Here is a 7126-nt window from a genome sequence, read left to right as displayed (position 1 = left end):
TGGTGGTGCAATCGCTTGGTCAATAACCCATTGATGAAGTTCAATGACTGATGGGTCATTGAAAACTTGGGTGGAATTAGCATGAGTTGTTGGGACAAGTTGGTAGGGAGGGTATGGCTATAGAGGAGGTATCATCTGGATTGGTGAGGATAGAAGTGAGAGTGGGGTCCTTATTGTTGTCGGTGGTCTCCTCATGAATTTTGGTAGAGAGGCTTGTGGTAAAGGTGGATTTTTTAGGGGATCGGGGAGGCTAGGCCTCTTGGTGTGGTGGGTCTTTTGGGTAGGCTGTTGAGCAGTGGTGCTTGCAAGGGGATCCTCCTTTTTGAGGACTTAGTATTTGGTGCTCTCCATGGCATCCTCAATGGGGTTGGAGGTGGGCTCTGGTGTGGTTCTTATCTCACGATGAGATTGGGGAGGGTTCATCGTTGGTGAGAAAAGTGCACGAGCAAGGTTGAGAAGGACAAATGGGGAAAAGAGCAGGGTGAAATGTTGGCCACACATCACCTTATTGGTCCTGACAGAGGATGGCCTGTGCAATAGGCACTTTGCCTTGACAAAGAGGTGGCCTAGAAGTACATGGAACCCAACAATAAGGGTATCAAAAGGGGAGAAGGAGAGAGAGGCTATCTTCTTGGAGATGCATAATGCCTTGGCCAACACAGGTAGAGGCCCTCAAGCACGAACTTGAGGGTGTCAAGTTTCCATTTATGGTCGTCGACAAGGTTGCTCAGTCGGTACTCCTTATTGAGGATGGAGTTGAGAACATATCTTTCATGGTGGTTGTGGGGAGGGTTGGCAGGTTGATATTCACCATGGACACAAGCACAGTTTCTCCTACACTCTCTTTATAGAGAGATTGTACTTGTGGACCTAGATGTAAATGGTGGAGCTTGAGAGGGGCTACTCCAAGTTGGTCTGGGTTTTGGGGTGGACTGGGGTAGCACTGCATGGGAGGTTGGTGAAGTTGGTGAGTTGTAGTTGGCATTTGCAAGGGACTTAGGGCTAGGAGGGGTAACATTCTTAGTGATGAGTTAGAAGGACACCATGGCAGGGGGATGGAAGGAAGGCAAGAGACACAAAATGTAAGAGGAGGGATAATAAGTGTGCACACAAGTGTTGGGTGAGAAATAAGGGTGTTGAAGAGGAGATTCTTTTTGAAAATATGGTGTGATGAATGTGAAAGGATAGTGGCCAATGCATGCATGCCATGTCAATAAAACAAGCCATGACTAGATATGATTAGAATGGGTTTTTCAAGATACCATGATACCATTGGGTGTTTGAACGAATGAGTGGGTTTCATAAGTGAATGCCACATGATCAAGAGTGAGTGGTGATTTCTAATAGTCATTCAATATGCAAGCGGGCCACTAGTGGGGAAGGAATGTTGGAATTCAATGGCAAAGGAGAAGTAACAAAATCCAATTTGGTGGAGAATGGGCAATGGAAGCCATCAACATGATAGTGATGTAGTTGGAATCCATTAACAGGCTTCGATAGTAGCTTACCCTATAAATTGGTTAGATAGAACGAGTTAGTAATGGAATCATGAAAGATCCAAAAAGAATATTTCCACTAGAGCTTGAGCTTGCTCGGAAGTTCCCCCATCTATGTCTTAAAGACTAGGATGAGTTGGCCCTTCTGGAACAGTGGTTTCTTGGACAATGGACAATTGACTTGGTGTTTCTATCATGCTTGGACTTCAAATAGAATGTAGGTGATGCAGATCCAATCTTCTTCTAGTTAGGTGAGGCTTTCATCCTCTAGAGTGGAAATGATTCTTTTGGGGTGAGTCGATCATGTAACTAGGAGTAGAAAACTCAGGACTACAAACTCTAGGGATGTAATGGCTTTTAGATCAAATGCTAACTTGTACGAAGTCATGTGCCAACTTGCTTAAAATTTTACATAGGACTTCATTGGTGGACTCTACTAAGCCATTAGCTTATGGAATAAGGAGATGACTTTTTATACATAATGAGAAAAAGTTGAGGTGAGCTCTTTGATGACTTTATTGACAATGTGTATACCTCTATCCACTAACCAATTCAACTAGAGTGCCATACTAGGTGAAAATATCCTGGAATAAACATTTAGCAATTGATTTGGCAATGTTATTTGACATGGCCCATGTTTCTACCCATTTGATTTAATAATCTGTTGCCATCAGGTTATACATATTTTTGGTGTAAGTAGTAACCAGAGAGATGGGACCAATGAAGTCCAATCCCCATTTTCTAGAAGGGTTTCAGAGGTAGGATTGGGTGGAGCAGCAAGCGGTCTCTAACTCTAGGCTGACCCATCCATTACTAGACCTACTTACTTGTGAACATCACTATGCATGGTTGACCACCACAAACCACCCTACTGGATTTTGCAGATTGTTATTTTAATAATGAAGTGGCTGTTGGTAATTCCCTAATGGGATTCCTTTGGGAGAACTGGTTGCTCCATTGGGAGGACCACTCTTTGTAGCACTTTGAAGAGAGTGTGGTAATATAATTGGCCCATGATAATCTCAAAATGCCAACTCTAGAGAGCCACTTATTTTTGTTGGTCCTTTTAAAGATGGGGCAGGGGTATGCCTGTTTCCAAGAAAGTCATCATTTCTTCATACTAGGACCACAAAGGGTTTGGCGGCTCAAGTCTTGGTGCATCCACTTTTGTGACAAACAATTGTGCATTAGAGAAGTCATCTTCGATATTAGCTAGCAGTTCTTCGAAATCAAGGTGGGAAAGAAAGTCTGCAATGACATGCTAGGTTTCGAGGCAATGTATTATTAGTGTATTCAAATTCTTGTAGCATAAAAATCTATTTGGTGAGTCACCTAGTGACATTTTGCTACTCAATCAAGTAGAGAAGAGTTCAATGATCCACATGAAAAACAAAAGTGTACCCAAGCAAATAATGTTGAAACTTCTTGATTGAGTACATTATGCCAAGACATTCTCGCTCAGTGGTGATTGAATAGTTTTTCTCTACGTTGGACAATATTTTGCTTACATGCCAACATGACAGAACAATCCATTGGCATCTTGTTGCATTAGCACACTTCCAATACTAATATCAAAGGCATCAATAAATACATGAAAAGTTTTCACTCGATCCAGTGGGATCATGGTTGGGGCTCTGGAGAGTAAGAGCTAGAGGTGACAAAATGCCAAGTCGGCTTCTTCATTCCACTAGTAGGCATGCTTGGCCACATGCACTAATTTATTCAAGGAAATGACTAAGTGTGCCAAAAGTCGTAGGTGGCACCCATGCCACTGGATTTGGCCTAAGAATCTAAGTAGCACTGATGGTGAATCTAGTACTACAACTTGCATGATTGCTATCACGTCGGTGGGATCGACATCAATTCCATTTCGAGAAATGATGTGGCTGAGTAAAATGCCACCTCGTATAGAAAATACACATTTTAAAGGATTTAAACTTAAGTTTATCTCACAACAACATGTGAGAAAGAGCTGAAAGTGCGTTAGATGGAGCATGGCCTTTCTAAATAAACTAAAATTATCCGAAAAAACTCTCACAAAATCAATCAAATAAGGCCCAAAAATCTCCTGCATGTCTCTCTAAAAAGAGGCCAAAGCATTCTTGGGACTAAATCACATCATTGTACAAACATAAACTCCCCATGTAGGTGGTAGTCTTTGCCAACATGCTACATATTCAATACAACTAAGGAAACCAAAAATAGAATGGTGGCAATCTCACTGAGTTTGCCGCCGCATGTGGTTCATCTTTCCACCTAGTGGTAGATCTTCTCTTGCACCTCCAGATTAGGCAATTCTCTGATCTCTATTGTGTTAGTATTGGGCCTTGTCCTTGTATTTTCTAAACATCATAGGCTTGGGTGTCTAGACACTCGCATCTTGAGTGTCCTTCTTGCATACAAAAGAAGCAATGTTTAGTGAAGGGTAGGAAATTTCCTTATCCTTTTCTACCTCTACCATGCCCACCATGACTGGTGTCAGGTTGCTAGTACTCTTGATTGGTATAAGAAATAGTGGGGGTAGGGTTGGTATGGAGGGTTGTCCATTGACCAGAAGTATTTGCTCTAGTACATTGACATCCTCCAAAACGGGCCATCTAATACCTACCATTGTACTGGCAGTACTTAGTGTTATGAGTAGTCATGTTGCAAATACTACACCATCTTTGGTTTAAGCTGCATTCAACCTAAAGGTGCTTGGGATTGTTGCATTGTGTGTATCAGAGGTTCTTGACCTCATTCTTCTTGGTGTTGTTTGATGTTTTTTTGGCTTTGTCCTTCTTCTTACTTTTAGTAGGCCTTTTCTCTTCCTCCTCTTCGGAGTTAGATTAATCATTGCTGGATTCTACTGCTAGGTCGGAATCAAAAGTGGAGTCACTATTGTTGTCATTTTCACACCTTGGAGTGGACTTATTGGATTTCTTTTCTTTTTCTAACTTTTCTTTTGACAAAAATTGCTATAATCGAAGAGCTTTCTTATAGAATGGTTCAATGTTGCTCAAAAAATCATTGGAAGCAAATAGGTTTATTGAAATCTTGAACATAGAGAATGTTTAGTATTTAATCTTTTGGTTGAGCATTGGGATCAATGCGAACATTAAGGATAGTGAATTTGGCAGTATATGCCTGGACAGATCGATCACTCTACTTAAGATGGTGGAGTCATTCCAGTTTTTGGGCATTCGTTCGGTGTGGTTGGAAATGGATACGAAAAGTGGTGAGTACTTCATTCCATGATGGCCAACCATGTTCTACCGCTAGCTAGGCTATAGCCTTTTTTCTCATCAAGGATTCAAATCCAATGACCTTATGGACCTCATTGACTTGGCCATTGTAGTTGACCATGTATGCCACATTGAATTGGTGGATATAGGCATCCAGATCCTCATTGGATGATCTAGAGAACTTTGGAAAGAAGATACTAGGTGGACGAGCCATTGAAATTGGGATGGAAGGTGGGGTTGGGGCTAGTGAGGGGACACCAACCGGGGTTAGTGAAGCCAAGAAATGACTTGTTAGGTTTAGTGGAGTAGTGAGAGGAATTAGGGAAAGGTTAGATTTGCTTTAAAGCATAGGAGTGGAATGCAAACAACACTTATGGAATTCCAAGTCTCACTGAGGATCAAAGAAGCCTCAAGAGGTGGTACTGTTTGGCACTTTTTAGACGTGGACCATTGTGCATGGCCTAGAGCTAGAATTGCATTGGGCTGATCATGTGGACACGTATGCATTCACCTTAGCACGCGGAGGAACAATAATCATGGTCACCATGTGTAATCCGGTCCAAGCACTACGACCATAGAATAGAGGATGGACATACTCAAAACTGACACAAGTGGATATCAATATCCAGTGTCCAGGGTGCAAAGGTAGGCATAGTCACAACAACGAGATCAAAATACCAAGTCTACTCAAAAGATCGATCCAAAATATATTGTTGAAATAAAACCAATACATCTATTTGATACAGAAAGTGGTAGTGACATAGGACTTTGGGATCATGGTAGCGCATCGAGGGAAACACTCTCTGATCCATGCAAGTTGACATATGGGAGAGCAAGCAATTACTCCACCCTCGATACAACTACTGCTTTTGACAAGTTGAAGTAGCTTTTTCTCATGATCTCCAAAGACTTTTGTTGGCCACATTTTTTGAATGTGCTCACATATTTCTCCTAAGTATGCCCTTATTTCTTCCATCTCACTTTGTAAACATGCTACATCAACAAACTTGTCATCATCCTTCTCTTATAATGCTTGTTCATCTCATTTGAAGTGATCATCAAAGTATTTAGAGAAAAGAGATTAAGCCAAATTAATTTTTGGATAGTCTTTACTCCTTTCTCAATGGCATCTAAGGAGTGTAAGATCCTTAAGGATCTAATATTACTGTGATACCCTTTAACACATTTGAGGGTACAACTACTTGATGTCTTCCTTGTGCCATATCCTTCATTTTGTGCACATTCATTCGAGCATTAGGAGTGCAAAGTATAATATCAGAGTTAAACACATGGTCTCTCACATTGAATGACTCACCACACTCCATGTTGCACAATTCAAAAAATGACAGACAATTTATCACATGCACTATGCAAATAATGCTTATCTCCTATTAGGCTTGACTGAGTTATTCATTTGCAACATTAACATTGGAACACCAACAAATGTGGTCCATATTAGTAAAAAAAAGTTACAATACTTTATGATATGATTTCCATTGTTGATTTTTACAGTCAACTAAAAAACTAAATGCTCTACTAAACAAAGTAAATATATTAGCACAACCATAGAAACATGATAGATATATAGCACACTAAATGCTTATATAGGGAGATGTAGCATATGTATTTGCAATGAAAAAAAAAGACTAAGCAATGAGTTGAAATATTAATGCTCCAAAGAACTATCTAATCAAAAGTCCTTCTAAGTTTGCTCCACCTTGAATTTGTATTTGAGAGAGAGAGAGAGAGAGAGAGAGAGAGAGAGAGAGAGAGAGAGAGAGAGAGAGAGAGAGAGAGAGAGAGAGAGAGAGAGAGAGAGAGAGAGAGAGAGAGAGAGAGAGAGAGAGAGAGAGAGAGAGTGTGTGTGTGTGTGTGTGTGTGTGTTGGAACACATGTCTACACACTTTACGTACCAATTGGAATGAAGGCCCTATAATGATAAAGGGAAAAGCCTTCTAAACTGGTTAATTTTATGCTCAAAGGGAATAGTCGTCTAAGTCATTTAGTATTACGAAGAGAATTTAACTGAACTCAATAAATCTCATGACAATGGAAAACAACAATGAAAAGCTACATTTTAATTAAAAAAAATTAGAATGTGATTTAAAAATGATAGTGCTGATTGAAAACATAATCAAAATATATAATAAAAATATGTTTATCCAAAATATGGCAGTGAATGATATTGTGTATATGTTGGGGGTGGGGGACAATTTAGGCCAACCACGTAGCCCTTGCAATATAAGCCTCTTTAACTTCTTTAAAGAAAAAGAAATAGCTTCTAACACCCTATTTATCCAGTATATGGCAATTAAACTCATTGTGTATATGTTGGGGGATGGGGGGTAGGTGAGGCCAACCATGTAGCCCTTTCGACATGAGCCTATTAAATTACTCAAAAGAAAA

This window comes from Lygodium microphyllum, chromosome 6 (genome assembly GCF_053477565.2).
Source record: "Lygodium microphyllum isolate KBCC chromosome 6, Lygodium_microphyllum_v1.1.10, whole genome shotgun sequence".
NCBI classification, from domain to species: Eukaryota; Viridiplantae; Streptophyta; class Polypodiopsida; order Schizaeales; family Lygodiaceae; genus Lygodium; species Lygodium microphyllum.
This window is presented reverse-complemented; position numbering follows the sequence as displayed.